We start from the raw sequence: 16,367 nt of genomic DNA on the forward strand, positions 1-16,367 counted from the left end.
GAGAAATTATGTAGACCGTGGAGCAACTTTTTTTCATTGTACTTTGGGTGACCTGATTTTTAATATACTAATTTTTGTAAAGAAAAATCAAAATAATTTTTTTTATAAAGTTTAAGTACTAATAAAGAAAGTATACATTTTTTTTAATGTTTATTCCTATTGTTATCCCTTCTAAAAACAGCATTTTATCGCATTTTTGGCGCTGCTGGACGTATGTAACCCCTTAAGTTTAGAAATTTACAATTGAGTTTAAATTTTAAATTATTATTTTTTGTTGTTCTTTTTTGTCTTTTTTTATTGTCCTTAAATATCAATACGCATTTGCATGCACCAATTTTAGAGGAACTTTTTTGAAGCGGATGTAAAATGTATATCAGTTTACATCCATTTTTAGATGTCCTTCACAAAATTCGTTCGAGAAATCTAGCCAAGCGGCGATAAAATTTCTTGGTAGGGTTGTCACTTAGTGATATATGAGTAAGTGTCAGCCAGATCAATGGCTGTGCACTCTTAAAACAAAATGGTTTAAGGAGGAGTAGAAAGTAAACTGCTATGGATCGGCTACGGTCTAAGTGAGCTGCTTCTACCTACCTACCAACCTACCTAAGTGCGATCACGATTGATTTCAGGAAAATAAAGCGAAACACCGTGACTCAAAATGATGCTTTACCACAAAAACTCGAAGCAGTCCATGAATCGATATTTGTTCTTGGTTTTGTCTACTTCGAAAGTCATAGAAAATCAACGCACGAAAATGTTCGCGCATTACTTCCGCTTCGTGACTCAGATGAGTGCTTCAAGTACTTTTAAACAACACAAATATCATTCGTATGAAAAACCGTACTGAGTACGATTACCGTTAAAAATGTTAAACTTTATAATTAAAATGTCAGATTTGACATACCACACTGCTGTTGCCATGTCTCGCAATTTAAGGGGTTAGAGATAGTTAGAGGCCCGAAAAAATGATGATTTTTAATAATTGATGATTTTTTTCCTAGTCAATTGCTTTATTTTACAAAACTAAAAATATAGCATTACCACATCATGTTTCGATTTGACTTTAGCAAAATTTCAAAAAAAAAAAATTAATAATTGTAAAAGTTATCGCTGTTTGTGTGGAGACCGTTTCTCCAGAAGTCCCTTGCGGTGATCATTACAAGCCCTTGGAGATTTATCTAAAATCAATCGGACAAGAGAAATTCGTTTTATTAATAGATAATCTTGTGCCTGATCGAAGCTTTTTTTTCAAAATCAACAATATGGCAGCCTCAGGAAATATTTTTTCAGATTTTCGAAAAAACCGACAATTAATTGTTAAAAAAACAAAATTTTGAAAATAAATCCTTCGATCGGGCACGAGTTATTTATGTTTTTCAAAAGCATTATAAATTTTATTAAAATCTGCCAAGCGGTTTTTAAGTTACAGTGATTGGAAGTTCGAGCAAAAGTTTTGCTATCGATTCCGGAGCGCCCGAGCGCTTTTTGTTAGTTGTTGAATAACTCGAAAAGTATTTGTCGGATTCACTTCAAATTTTCACATAATTTTTTTAAGATGTTATACTTTAAGAAAATGCAAAAAAAGTGGAATTTTTTGAGAATTCTGTCTACCTCTAACCCCTTAAATATCAACTTGCATAATCGCTTGGAAGAAACCGAAAAAAAAAGTTAATCGAAAAACATAAATCGACTTTTTTATATTTTTGGATTTGCGGTTCGCTGAAGTCATTTTTTTCGTTTCGATTGTTTGAAGACTGATTTCTAAGTGTTTACATATCGGAGTACTAAAAATAATCACTCCTCCTCTGAGTTGACAGTCACTTCTTGTGAGAGAGTGAATTTTTAAGTTGCTTTCAGAGTCGCGCTTTGTTAACTGATAGTTGAAATCTACATTTGCCTTCACTTCGTTAGACAGCTACAAAAAACAAATCGTTGCGTGAGTTATAATACCCAGTTCGCTAGTGTTTTAGAATACAAAAATAAATAAACGTACTTATTACCTGTGCAGATACTTATTTAGAATACACCCCAATTTGGTAGAGGTCGCAAACTGAGAAGGAAACGTAATTGCCAAAGCTGCATAGGTAACAATGAAAAATTTGCAATCAACGCTGGTGCACAATATTATAACCAGTGACACGGACAGGTACATAAATTCACGCAAAGTGGACATTTTTTCCGCCAAAGTCCAGCAAAAACACACTCAATTTTTACTACTACTAAGTGAAATTGCGCGATGCTGTAAAAAAATTTAATTTCCAGAGCTTGACTACGTTGATGAAAACAAGAAAAGAACGTAAAATAAATAGCGCGAAGCACTGCAATCAGGACATTCTACTGGAAGCCAAAATAAAAGTGCGAGTAATAGAGAAACACAAAACAAAAGTAAAAGGAAAACAATGCGGCAAAACAACGAAAGGTGGAGCTGATGGTGTGAAGAATTTAACTAAAAGGATACTAGAATTGAGTATAGATATACAATTACACAGGTAGAAAAATACAGTTGTGAACATTCAAATCTGGTCAAGTAGTTAGCTTACATTTAAAGGAACACAAATATCTGCAATATTGGCTTTTTATTCCGAAGCGCACCTCAGTGCACTACTCTCTGCATTGTCTATTCACAAATTATACTCAGTTTTCTGTTGTCCCCATTATTGTTCTCTTTATACCTAAATAATTTGCACGACTATTTCGAAGGTGGACTATTGGTTGAGAGCTTGAATATACCACCTTCTCCTTTAAGCCGATGATATTGTTCTCCTGGCGATAACCCTAAGGTCATGCAATCCATGATTAAGGGGGGAAGTCCATGTAGAAGCCTCAAAATCGGTAATTTTTTAAACATGGGTTGATGCGTGACTACCATTCGGAATTCACAGAGAGAACGTAGGTTCGAATTTCGGTGAAACACCAAAATTAAGAAAAACATTTTCTAATAGCGGTCGCCCCTCGGCAGGCAATGGCAAACCTCCGAGTGTATTTCTGCCATGAAAAAGCTCCTCATAAAAATATCTGCCGTTCGGAGACGGCTTGAAACTGTAGGTCCCTCCATTTGTGGAACAACATCAAGACGCACACCACAAATAGGAGGAGGAGCTCGGCCAAACACCCAAAAAAGGTGTACGCGCCAATTATGTATGTGTATTTCTTTTAAGGCTTTATAACAATACGCAACTTTTTAGCAACCTTATCTGCGCTTTTTACTTTATGGAAATATTAAAGTAAAATATGACGAAAATGCTCTTTTGTGGGCTCCATATTAAAATTAACGCCAAACAAGCAAATATAAACAAAATTAAGCGCACTTTTTCTAAAGCAAGCTAAAAGTGACAGCTGTCAAGAGAAAAAATTAAAATAAATAGTCAGAAGCTGTTCAAAACAATTATCAACGCCATCTATATGTAAAATCGGCAATTACTTTCCAGACAACCCAATATAGCGGGCTTAACTCGTAACCGAACTTATGGTAGGACTAAGTATATACAGTCAGCGACAAAAGAAAGTGTACTCCACATATTGACAAGTTTCCACTTTTTATTTATTTATTCATTTTTAATTTTAACTATTTTTATATAAAACTATAGTTTATTCTACAACAAAAACCATAGAAGGTGTTTTCCTCCATATAAGCAATATTTCGTGCATAAAAAAAAATTCGAGCATTCGATATATGAAGGATAACACCAAACACCGTTAGCAGGAAAAATTGTAAAAAATTAACGTAATTTTTGAGCCAGTGAAACTTGCACTTTTCTATAACAAAACTTAATAGAGTACTATACTGCATACTCGAAATTTTTGCAGAGATTCTTATTAAAAGGTTTGAAATTTTGTAGGAAACTCGCAGAATTTTTATAAATTTTGTGTAAAGTAAAAACAAAATCTTGTACAAAATAAAAAACAAAGCGTTAATATATCAAGTTTCGACTTGACTTTAGCGAAATTTCAAATAAACAAAACTTAATAAATAGTTGTAAAAGTTATCGCTGTTTGTTTAGAGCCCGTTTCTCCAGAAGTCCCTTGCGGTGATCATCACAAATTCTTGGAGCTGGGTAAGGCTTTCTCAAGTGGGCCTCAAAATTACCAAAGTGAATATTTTGCGATGAAATTCAGCCGGGACTGAGTTCTATTATCCAGAAGCATTCTCAGAAAATTTTGTTGTAAAATTCTAAATAGTTTTTTTTTTATTAAGTATCGAAGTTTTTTGCAGCGCTTGAATAAAGTAAAGTAAGTATCCGATTACAACGATTTTTCAACTGCAGACTGATAAAGGATGATATTTTCCAAAAACGTTATTTTTGTTCCGAAACTTGATGTTTTGTTTTTGAAAATAATTTTTTTTAATAAGCAATTAAAAATTTAACTAATTTCTGCGCCTCTGGGATGAAAATTTTTTAAGGATATTAACGTAATAAACATCTGTGCATTTATGTATGAAAAAAAATGCGTGCAATTCGAAAAGGATTAATTATAATTAATTTTTTTGTGCCAGAATGCGCGCTTCGACTTACGCGGACGCGCACGAACACACAAACGGCGACTCGCAGGCGGCTTGCGAAAAACCGTTTTTCGGACACGTCTCAACGCGATATGCTTCCGTAAGATCAGATTTGCCGACTTTTCCATTACTGGTGCTTACTTGTTTTTAAAGATTGGCCATATAAATAATTTACGTATAACAGAATTTGCGCTTTGACTGTCGCGGAAATGCGTAATGATAATTAAATCAAATGTATTCAAAGGAATGTAAAAGCTGTCATGCAAGGTTTCATATATACTTCTTTATTACTAACGTTTATGTTTACATATCAGATCTATACCTACATTGTAAGTTCAGTCAGCAAATGCCCTTAAAATTTCTCGCTGAAAAACAACAACAATTCACGGACGGACACAAAAAGTGAAAATATATAGAAAGTTATACAGATATCGCATATTCATTTGTTATTTCGAGAAAAAATGAAAATCATTCACGCTTTTTACACTTTTCATGAAAATATTTTGCACTCGATGGAATTTTTAACTTTTGGAATAAAAGAATGGAACTGCCTCGTATTTTTCAAAGTTTGCGCTTTGGAATAGCGCTTCTTCAACTTACTAGAGTGATTTTCATGTTCTTGTTTATTACAGTAATCAAAACTAATTTTCTTAGAATTGACTTTTGCCCAATCATACAACTGTTTCGGTCCCGTAATTTTCACCGGGATTTTATCTCGCAAGCTTGCATGGTACGCATCTCTCTTTATAGCACCACCAATACCATCGCAGGCACCTTTCCCATGTGCAGAGGCAAAAAAGTGCCACTCGGCATCGATGCCAAAATCCTTTTTGTGAAATAGTAAATTTATAAAATTGTACTTGTTTTTGTACTGTGAGGCCGCCCCGTCGGAAAAATGACAGATTTTTTTCACATTTCGTTTACCAAACTGTTTAATCAAATATTGAATCAATTTAGAATTGAACAAATTGACTGCGGAACTGTCATGTTCCAATGCTTCAGAAATTATCACAAAATTCTTATGCTGTTCTACGCAGTTTTCTTTGTAATGCACAACGTAAGGATGTATTGTTGCCTGCGTTGTGTTCCAGTATTCTGATTGCACAGAATTTTGAACACGACACTAAATTTCGCATTTTGGTCACTTATTCGGATTAGATTTGTGTAAAACGACTATGGTTTTGTTTTCCGAAAGGGTTACAACAACGACTTGCATGTGGCATTATATTAGTCTATACTTAGTTTTGTACACATTAACGTACGCGATTTATATAATATCACAGTTTTTATTATCACCGAAACACATCACCACAGCAGTCGGAAGGAGACTAGACACAACTAATGACAATGTCGGCAAAACTGATCTTACGGAAGCATATCGCGTTGAGATGTGTCCGAAACACGGTTTTTCGCAAGCCGCCTGCGAGTCGCCGTTTGTGTGTTCGTGCGCGTCCGCGTAAGTCGAAGCGCGCATTCTGGCACAAAAAAATTAATTATAATTAATCCTTTTCGAATTGCACGCATTTTTTTTCATACATAAATGCACAGATGTTTATTACGTTCATATCCTTAAAAAATTTTCATCCCAGAGGCGCAGAAATTAGTTAAATTTTTAATTGTTTATTAAAAAAAATCATTTTCAAAAACAAAACATCAAGTTTCGGAACAAAAATAACGTTTTTGGAAAATATCATCCTTTATCAGTCTGCAGTTGAAAAATCGTTGTAATCGGATACTTACTTTACTTTATTCAAGCGCTGCAAAAAACTTCGATACTTAATAAAAAAAAAACTATTTAGAATTTTACAACAAAATTTTCTGAGAATGCTTCTGGATAATAGAACTCAGTCCCGGCTGAATTTCATCGCAAAATATTCACTTTGGTAATTTTGAGGCCCACTTGAGAAAGCCTTACCCAGCTTCATCTAAAATCAATTGGCCAATAGAAATTAATTTTATTAATAGAGAATCTTGTGCCTGATCGAAGCTGTTTTTTTCAAAATTAACAATATGGCGCCTCAGGAAATATGTTTCAGATTTTCGAGAAAAAATGATAATCAATTGTTTAAAAAAATCAAGATTTGGGAAAAAATCTTTCGATCGTGCATTCGTTTTTTATGTTTTTCAAAAGCAGGATAAGTTTTACTGATTTTTGTTTTATTTTTAAGTTACAGTGATCACCAGTTCAAATAACATACTTTTGAGAAAAACGCATTTAAAGTTTTGTTATCGGCTCCGGAGCGCCCGAGCGCCTTTTGATAGTTGTTGAATAACTCAAAACGTATTCGACGGATTCACTTCAAATTTTCACATAATAGTTTAAAGATATTATAATTTAAGAAAATTCAAAGAATTTTTTTTAAATACTGACCACTCCTAACCTCTTAACAATGCAAGTTAACAAAGAGAAATTTCAATGCATTTTACAGTTTTTCTTTGATAAAGACCCAAATGCAAGTCAGAACGCTGAAATTGTAAATGGTGTTTATGGTGCCGATGCTGTAACAGCTAATTGCGTGTAATTTTGGTTTTGTCGTCGATTCCGTTCTGGCATTTTTTATGTTAGACAAATGTCGATAATTTATGTGTATACTTGCATATACATATGTATAGTAAATTGAGTCAAATTGTGTGAGATGACTTTTTTTAAGCAACAAAAACAACCTTAAGCATAAACTTTAAATTGTTTGATCGATACTTTACGAGTTACCGATCACTACAGCCATATTCAGAAAAAAATAATGGGTTTCTTTTCCCCCAAATTAATATAATATTTTACTTGACTTTGCACTGAATTTGAGGGCCTCAAATACGAAATACACCTTTGCTTTGCTCAGGAATTTTCCTCGAAAATCAAAAAAATATGCACCCTAATTTACATAGAGTAGAATGGGGTAAGATAGGTCATTTTTTTTTGGAGAGCTCTTGCTACGGTGTTTTTGCATTGATTTTGAAAAATAAGCAAGATTTTGAAAGGTTATTTATCTGCTAACATTTTGGTTATACTGACTTATGTTTGGCTAAATATTTTTTGGAAGCTGCATTCAATAAGACAATGGTACTTTTTTTCGATATTTTCAAAATCGGGGGGCACGATAGGTCACTATGTGTGAGAGGAAAAGAACAATGTAATATACATGGCTTGGAAATTAACGTTTTAACTTTTATTTATAGAGTATGAACACTGCACATGTTATAAAAGTTAGGAATTTTTCTTTAATTCATCACGCGAGCACGTAATGTTTCGAACGGAATTTTAAATTGTTTAGAGGCTGATCGAACACTAGCGCCATCTCGGACTGCCGCGATTGCGTTTTTTACATCCTCTTCATTTCGTTTCGGCGTTTTTCACACATAATTACGCACCATTTTGCTGCAAAAACAATTAAAATTTATTTTATTCAATTAAAAGTAGTGACCTATAATGCCCCCAGATGGCTGACCTATAGTGCCCCCAAGCACATGTTTTATGTTAGTGTCGATATTTTTTTTTAAAACAATAATATCAAAAAACTAACACATTATTCGTGTTCAGCATTATTTTCTACGTAAAATAAAACTCACCTGACAAATATTTACATACATTAAATGCACTGCACCGTAGAATAAAAAAAATGCTATGTCGGAGAAAAGCTCACAAAAAACTAAACGACGCCAGAACTAGGATAACTAATGAATGGTGACGGCCGAAATGACAGTCGCAAACGTTGTTCCCCACCACGTATTCAATTCACATAAGACGAGTGACCTCTGCAAAAACAGTGCGACGAAAACCCCACCTACCTATTGTGCCCCCATACCTATCTTACCCCATTCTACTCTACATACATCCGTGAAACTCAAATCAAATACTAAATGTGTCATTATTTAGTATGTACTTAATTTTGCTTAGTAAGTATCCACATAAAAACAACAACAACAGAACTCAGTTAATCTTTATAATGCAGTTCGACCAAAAATGTGTCACCATCGTTCGAATAAAATGATAAGTCGTTGTAAACTTGTAAATGAGAATGACTGAAAAACGATACCTCAACGATGCGCTTGCCAAATGCAGCCACGCAATACAATTTCCAAAAAAAACACATAAACTTACTTACAATTAGATGCTTTTCTTTGCTTTGTGCTGCGTATGAATGAGGGACTTTTACCGCGGTAGGAGAGTCAAGCGAGATGCGCTCATCTCATGTCTACAAATAAATAAATAAGCATGCATGTATGTGTGTATGCACGAGTATGAGCTGCTGATGACGAATATTTAAGCGTTGAGTTGAGTTGTGAGTAATCTGTGCAAAGCGCAATGGACAAATTTTGGTAAATTAATTTACAAGTCTTTCTTGAAAAATTGGTGAAGGTTTTAACCGCTACTGTCTTTTGGGTATCCGTGCGGCCAGACTCAACATAGTTTTGTATAAATGTGTGTTAAGTTTTCACAAAGTTTGAAACTTGGATTTATGCATATGGTTTTTGTAGGACAAAAAACTATTATATATTTTCGTAAAAAAATCATCATAACTCAGTAAGAAACAAATAAATTGTCAAATGGGCTCTGTGCTATAATTATTTAAGGTACTGTATATACAGCCGTTGCATAATTATAAACGCACAGTAATTTTAATAATATTTTTTGTTTGGACAATTGTGTTAGTGTGAATAACATCATTTGTATTAGGCAAGAAGAGAGTAGAGAAATTTTATTGTTGCAAAATTATAATCGCACTTTGGGGAATTTTTTAAAAATATTTTTTTATTTTATCACCCTATTAATGTGTAGTATTTGGATTCTTTTCAGTAACTTCAAAGATCCTGTTCAGCATAGAATCGAATACTCTTTGTACTGGTTGCATGCCAAGGAAGTGCTATGAATGAATAATGACATCTTCAACTGTTCTTTTGTCGAGTACTGCTTATTTCCTCCACAAACACCTATGGCCATTGACCTGGCTGGCACTTTGATCGCTAAGGTCATCAGTACCATTCGAAGCCGATTAGCCAAAATATCTTAACCTAGTGGTATGCCACGCAGGTCACTAAAAAGAAGGTGTCTGAGAGACTCTTCCTCCACTTCAATAGCCGAAGTGAGGTACGTTTAATCTTTGAGCATGTCGACGTATGCCCTATGGCCTGTGATCAAAGCAACTAACATAGAGACTTAGTGCGATGAGAGGCATTACCTTGCCGGGAAACAAGATTTTCGCTAAAATGAACATTGAGAAATGGCAGCAATTTATCCGAAAGTGTGCTTATATACTCTTCGGATTTCGTAAGTGTCGATAGGAAGTGGATATTGATCTTTACAAGTCTACTCATAACTCCTCCCACCATGAGAAATCCACCGACAACATTTCTTTTTGAAAAATATCTTGACTCTAAACGCAAATCTCTTCAACACTTACTAAATCCAGCTGGCCCATCTAAGTTAAATTTCGTTTCATCAGAAAAAAAGTGTAGAATATTGGAAACTCATACATTTTTGAAAATTGTTTTATTTATTTTAAACTACTAGATTCCTAATTGAATCATATTATAACAAGCGAGGGTTTTCCCGACTCATTTTGTGATCAGTACATTTTGAAGGTGGCTACATTTTAGGGATTTCAATAAAACTCGACTTAACGTAGCTCGATAAACATTGAGGTCACATTCTGCCTTGATATCAAATATGCTCTTTGCACTGTTTCGCGTCACGCGAATAACTTTTCGCACTTCACTGGTGTTTAAAATTTGTTTTCATCTACGCTGATTATTTTTAGCTCCATAAATTTCTTTTTTTTCTTTAATTTCGCACAAAACAATCACTTCTTTTTATTAGACGTATAGGAAGAGGCCGCCGTAGCCGAATGGGTTGGTGCGTGATTACCATTCGGAATTCACAGAGAGACGTCGGTTCGAATCTCGGTGAAAGCAAAATTAATAAAAACATTTTTCTAATAGCGGTCGCCCCTCGGCAGGCAATGGCAAACCTCCGAGTGTATTTCTGCCATGAAAAAGCTCCTCATAAAAATGTCTGCCGTTCGGAGTCGGCTTGAAACTGTAGGTCCCTCCATTTGTGGAAAAACATCAAGACGCACACCACAAATAGGAGGAGGAGCTCGGCCAAACACCTAACAGAAGTGTACGCGCCAATTATTTATTTATTTTTTTTTTATAGGAAGAGGTGTTTTTTTATTTTAAGATTTAAAATGTAACCGTACAAAACCTTTGTAATTTTACAACAGTTATATATGTTTACTCGCTTCTTGCCTAATGCAAATGTTGTTGTTATTGATGCTTGTAATGTGAACTTGTTTCCTGAACACCTGACCAGTGCATGTGAGAATATTTTCTCTATAACACAATAAAAAATATAAGTACAACTCATGGTGAGAAGATTATAAATGGTGTAGCCAATATATGCTAAAGGCGAGGCCAGACCGAAAAGAGCACGTCAAAGTCGTTCAAAAATAAAGGTCATGATGACAGTTTTTTCGATTTTCGTGGTGTGTTGCACTATGAATTCCTTCCACCTGGCCAAACTGTTAATAAGGAATATTATTTGAGCGTTGTGCGTCGTTTACGTGAAGCAATTCATCTAAAAAGACCAGAATTATTGGCCAACAACTCTTGGTTTTTGCATCACGATAATGCACCATCTCACACTGCACTCGTTCTTCGTGACCATTTCGCCAAAAATTCCACGCATATCGTTCCGCAACCACTGCATTCGCCTGATTTGGCTCCGTGTGACTTCTGGCTATTCCCAAAACTCAAGAGACCACTCCGGAGAACGCGTTTCAAGTCGATTGAGGAGATAAAAGCTGAATCGAAGAAGGTGATGATGGCTATATCGGAAATGGACTATTTGGCATGTTTCGGAGATTGGAAAAATCGTTGGCATAAGTGTATTTCGTCGAGAGGGGATTATTTTGAAGGGGATGAAATTGATTTACAAGAATAAATAAAGATTTTTCATTTTACAACCAAATTCACCTTACTTTTTGCCCACAGTAGAATTAAATGTTGTCATCATCCAAGGTTTTGAGTTATACAACTCCTACTTTGGTTGAGTAAATTGAGTGCTTAGCACTGAGACGAAGTAATTACTGGACCTATCATTTATGCCTAGATTTAGATGAGATGACTTTTAGTTTATTGACAGTAGTTACTCGTGCTTAATCTCATTCCTATCACAGTACTCTACAATAAACCTCCTCTGGGTGCCGGGTCACAGCGACATAGCAGGCAACTGCAAAGCAGATGAACTAGCGAGATTGGGTACCATATTACCAATCCAACCAGACAAGACGAACATACCTATACCTTTAGTAACTTGTAAGATGCTTTTGGACAAACACACTATCAGAGCTGTCAACGGGTTATGGACTCAGTCCCTGCCCTGTGCAATAAATAGAATGACGTGGCACGAACGGAACAAGGGCCGCACAAACCGACTGTTGAAACTGAACAGGAAGCACATGAGAAATCCTCTTGGGGTTCTAACCCTATAACGACTATTGTAGAATCTTTAGCGACATTGAAGAAGAAGAGACTACAGAACACTTTCTACTTGGGTGCATGGCTCTGGATAGAAGAAGGTTCAATATTTTAGGAAAAATTTCCTTGAACAAATTGGCAGAAGTAGCCAATTTAATAATAACAAGCCTTTTTAAATATATTAAAGCCACAGGTTGGTTCAATGAGGACCAAGTAGAGTGAGTAGAGGGGACAACCATGGTGGTATCACAATGGTTCTACAGCAGGCCTAGGTGTGTCAATTGACAACCACTATACCTATCTTTCCTAATCTCGTTCTTCACTTTCACCACACTTTGCTTTCAATTTTAAAATAGGAAAATGTAGAACTAATTCTTTAGTGGCTGGGGCTAACCTGTTGCCGATATTATTTACGCGCATCAGCTAATGAACGCTCTTGTAAGGGAATATGCAATTGTGCTGCATTAAATGGATTGGATAAAATCCATTGGATAAAATTTAATTCTTCTCATAAAAATGCTCATAGTCGAGCATCAATAACTATTTGATGCACATCTATGAAATTAAGTTCCTGTTCTGTAGAAATTTCTAATAACACTCAAATAAATTTTTATTCACCTTGCTGGCAGCCACCTATACACATACATACATAAGAACATAAGGGGGGTTAAATAGGAGCATACAAATTTTTATTCACAGAATAATTTCTCAAACATTGAGTATAAATTTATGTTATGGTCACCCGGATCCGCCGATAGCACCACATCTCAAACGTCTCTAATTCGTTCATACTCGTTACCTTTAGTGTTCTTCAGCGATAAGACCCATTTTGGGCTGAATGCCTACGTAAATAAGCAAAATTGCAGTATTTGTGCTGAAGAGCGACTCGAAGCCGTTCAAGAACAACCACCACAAAAAACAACCAGCGGCCTATGGGCTGGTCCATCGGTCCATATTTCTTCAAAGACGCGGCTGGCACCTATTTAACAGTGAATGGCAAACGCTATCGCGCCATGATGAACGACTTTTTGATGGCGGTCTGAAGCCCGTGATCTCCACGACATTTGGGGCCAAGAAGACGGGGGTGGGCGCTACTTGCCACGCAACCCGTGAAGCAATGGATTTACTACGTCATCGTTTCGGTGACTAGTGGATAGGCCACCAAGATCGTGTGATATCACACATTTCGATTTTTATTTGTGGATTATGTAAAGTCTAAATGCTTTGTGGATAAACCAGCTTCGATTGAGACATTAGAAGCCAACATTACTAAAGTTATTCATGGGATACCGACCGAAGACCTCCAGCGAGTCATTCAAAATGAGTGTTTACGGATGACCGAATTACGGCGCAGTTGTGGCCAACATTTGAAAGGGATTATCTTCAAAAAATAAATGTTATGGTTCTACATAAAAATAATAAATATTGCCCAATCAACTTGAATTTTCATTCCTTTATTTCAATTTAAAATCCGATGCCTCTAAATTGCTGACCTTTTACCCAGGTGTCACCGTTGACTTTTATTCCCCAGTTGACTGATGCCAAAGCTTCTTCAAATGTTATTCCCAGTATATATTGCAAAGCATTGAAGATAAAATAGATCCTTGGTGAACTCCCTTCTTGATTGCAATATCAGTCGTCACAGCATTTTCGAGTCTCACGTGCGCTGTTTGGCTCAATATTCGTGATCACATGCAGCTAATTTCTTCTATTTCAACGCGCGAGGATTTTTTGATTTTACGCATCCTGATGGTGACAATCGCTGCTTTAGTGGGAGCACGATTTTTTGCGATCACAATCCCAGAATTCTGGAGCTAGTTAAACCAAAAAACAGAACGTTGCACATTTTTTTAGTTGCCGTAAACTAAAAAAAATTGATGAAAAAAAAAACATTTTTTTTGCTTCATTTGTATTCCCCAAACAAATTATTGTGTCTCTTCTGAGAAACCCGTTACTTATTGTACTTATATATCTATTTATATCTATATGAGGGATTTCGTTCCGCATCTTGCTTTAAGCTGCGTTCACTCAATGATGATTGCATTAGTACGACTATTTTTTTTGTTTTTTTTTTTTGCATTCTTGCGCACATCGGCCGCAAACGACAGGAGCAGCATTTCCAATTGCGATAGTGAAGTGGTCAAGCTGCCACTTGACTTTTATGACTGCATTTAGAGCACGCTGCATTTTACGGTATATTTTCCACTTTCTCTACCATTGATTTGATTGCAATGGCAGTTTTTTTTTACTTTTTTTCATCTTCACATTTCCACTACCTTTGATGCTGAATATTCTACACATTTGCAAGAGTAGCGCCGTTTTGAATTTCAATTCTACTATTTTCGTCATTTTCGTTCTATTTTGTAAGTTGTCAGCACTCGAATGCCTTTTGAATATTGCAAAAGACAGTTTTTCACTGCAATTGCACATAAAAATTCCAAAGCAATGCGTTGAACTGACCTCAATTGCGACTGATACCTGTCAGCGGCAGTGGCATTTGAAATGCGCCAAAGCCACCCAAATCCTGCCGCCTAACCGAGTATTAAAATATTTATGCGCGAGCCTTTCAATGACACACCGCACCAGTAGCTTTGAATCGACAGTTAAGGCGGCTTAGTGCTATGAGCACAAACAAATACACAGACAAATACTTTTGGTGTACTCACAGAGTAGCTACCAAGTGCCTGTTATCCTTATAGAAGGCCGCCACTATTTTTTATTACTTTCACTACATTTTTTTGTAGTTTTTAGTTTTTTGTTTGTTTTTTTTTTACTCATTTTCCGCTGACAGCTTTTGCATTTAAATTACCGAACTGTTCACCCACGACGGAGCGACGGTGCGCTGCGTGGCAAGTAATTTCTGTTTGCAACATTTCCAAAACGTTTAACATTTGTATAGGTCAATCAAATGCGTTTGCCTTGTAGTTGTGGCAATTGCTGAGAAAAAAGAAATTGTGTACGACTATTACAAATACAACTAAAATTGTGGATGTATGTATCGCTTCTTGACAAGTCAAGGCAATGCCAGCGGGGGTTTAGCTAATGAAAAGTCAAGTCGACTGACACTTCAATGTGCCGTTTGAATGACTGAGTGCACAATTCAAGGCTGCCAGTTGTCAGGCAGTGGTGGTGTCATGCTGGGAGGTGGCCGCTTCCATGAGCACGAAACGCTTGTTGCGTTTCACTAATTTGTGAAACTGATAAAGATTTTGCCGCTAGTTTTAACTTCTATTAATGTTGCAGTGGCGATATAACCACACAAGTCTATGTGAGTCTTGTGATTGCGGGACATTAAACAATAGGGGCGCCAAGAGAAAAGCTGAGCCTCTTACTATAGAAGTTTTTGTCATATTTTATGGGTATTGTCAACGATCCCGCTGCATGTCGTCTGACGCTTTGCAGGAATAAATAAAACGTACGACTCTTATGTTTGCTCTTCTAGTATCGGCAATATGGTTGCTTTATCGCAAAATTTTGCTTCAAAAAATATTTTTTTGTGTACAGCGGTTATGCAGGTCAAATGAATATGAAAGACAGTTTTTATAGGACGTAGCTGGCAGCCTCCTGTCTGAGGACGTAGCTGGCAGCCCCAGTACTTAGATTCGGGTGCGTTAAGCCAATAGCCTGTCCGTTTTGAACTCAACATTATTGCAACCATGAGGCCTTATGTTCCATGCAAGAATAAAACGATCAAATACAGAGAAATCTATACTGAAATTTCAACAGAAATAGAGTTACATTACTTCACCTGTACATATTAAAAATTGTGTTTCTTTATTACTAGCCGTAACCTTATACTCAAAATTATGCGATTATTTTTTATTTATAGGTTAGAGCGATGAGCGATAGGTTGGTGTGTAACCACCATTCAGAAGTGCCCTGGTTTACATCTCCGGGCATAAAAGATCAAATAATAGATAGAAAAAGCTTTTTCTGCCTCCGCAGGCAATGCCAAACCTTCGAGTGTATTTCTGCCATGAAAAAACTCCTCGTAAAAAACCATCTGCCATTCGGAGTCGGCTTAAAACTGTAGGTCCCTCCATTTTGTGGAACAACATCAAGACGCACGCTCCAAATAGCAGGATCTCGGTGAAAACACCCAAAAAGGGTGTACGCGCCAATTCCATCTATATATAGAGTTTTCCAATAAGAGTGTTATTTTGATATTCAAAGAAAAATGTTATTTTTTAATATAAATGATCGGATGTTTATTTCATTATAAGAAGGAAGGTATGCCGTTAATAGTCGAAAATAACATCAGGCAAATGGCCACCACGACCACGCTTACCGGACAATATCCTTTTCATGAAATTTTCCATAACCGAATTGCAAAGTGGCTGCCCTATGTCCTCGATAGCCTCACGAATTCCATCTTTGAGGTCTTGAATCGACC

Source organism: Anastrepha ludens, chromosome 5 (genome assembly GCF_028408465.1).
Source record: "Anastrepha ludens isolate Willacy chromosome 5, idAnaLude1.1, whole genome shotgun sequence".
In the NCBI taxonomy this organism is placed as follows: domain Eukaryota; kingdom Metazoa; phylum Arthropoda; class Insecta; order Diptera; family Tephritidae; genus Anastrepha; species Anastrepha ludens.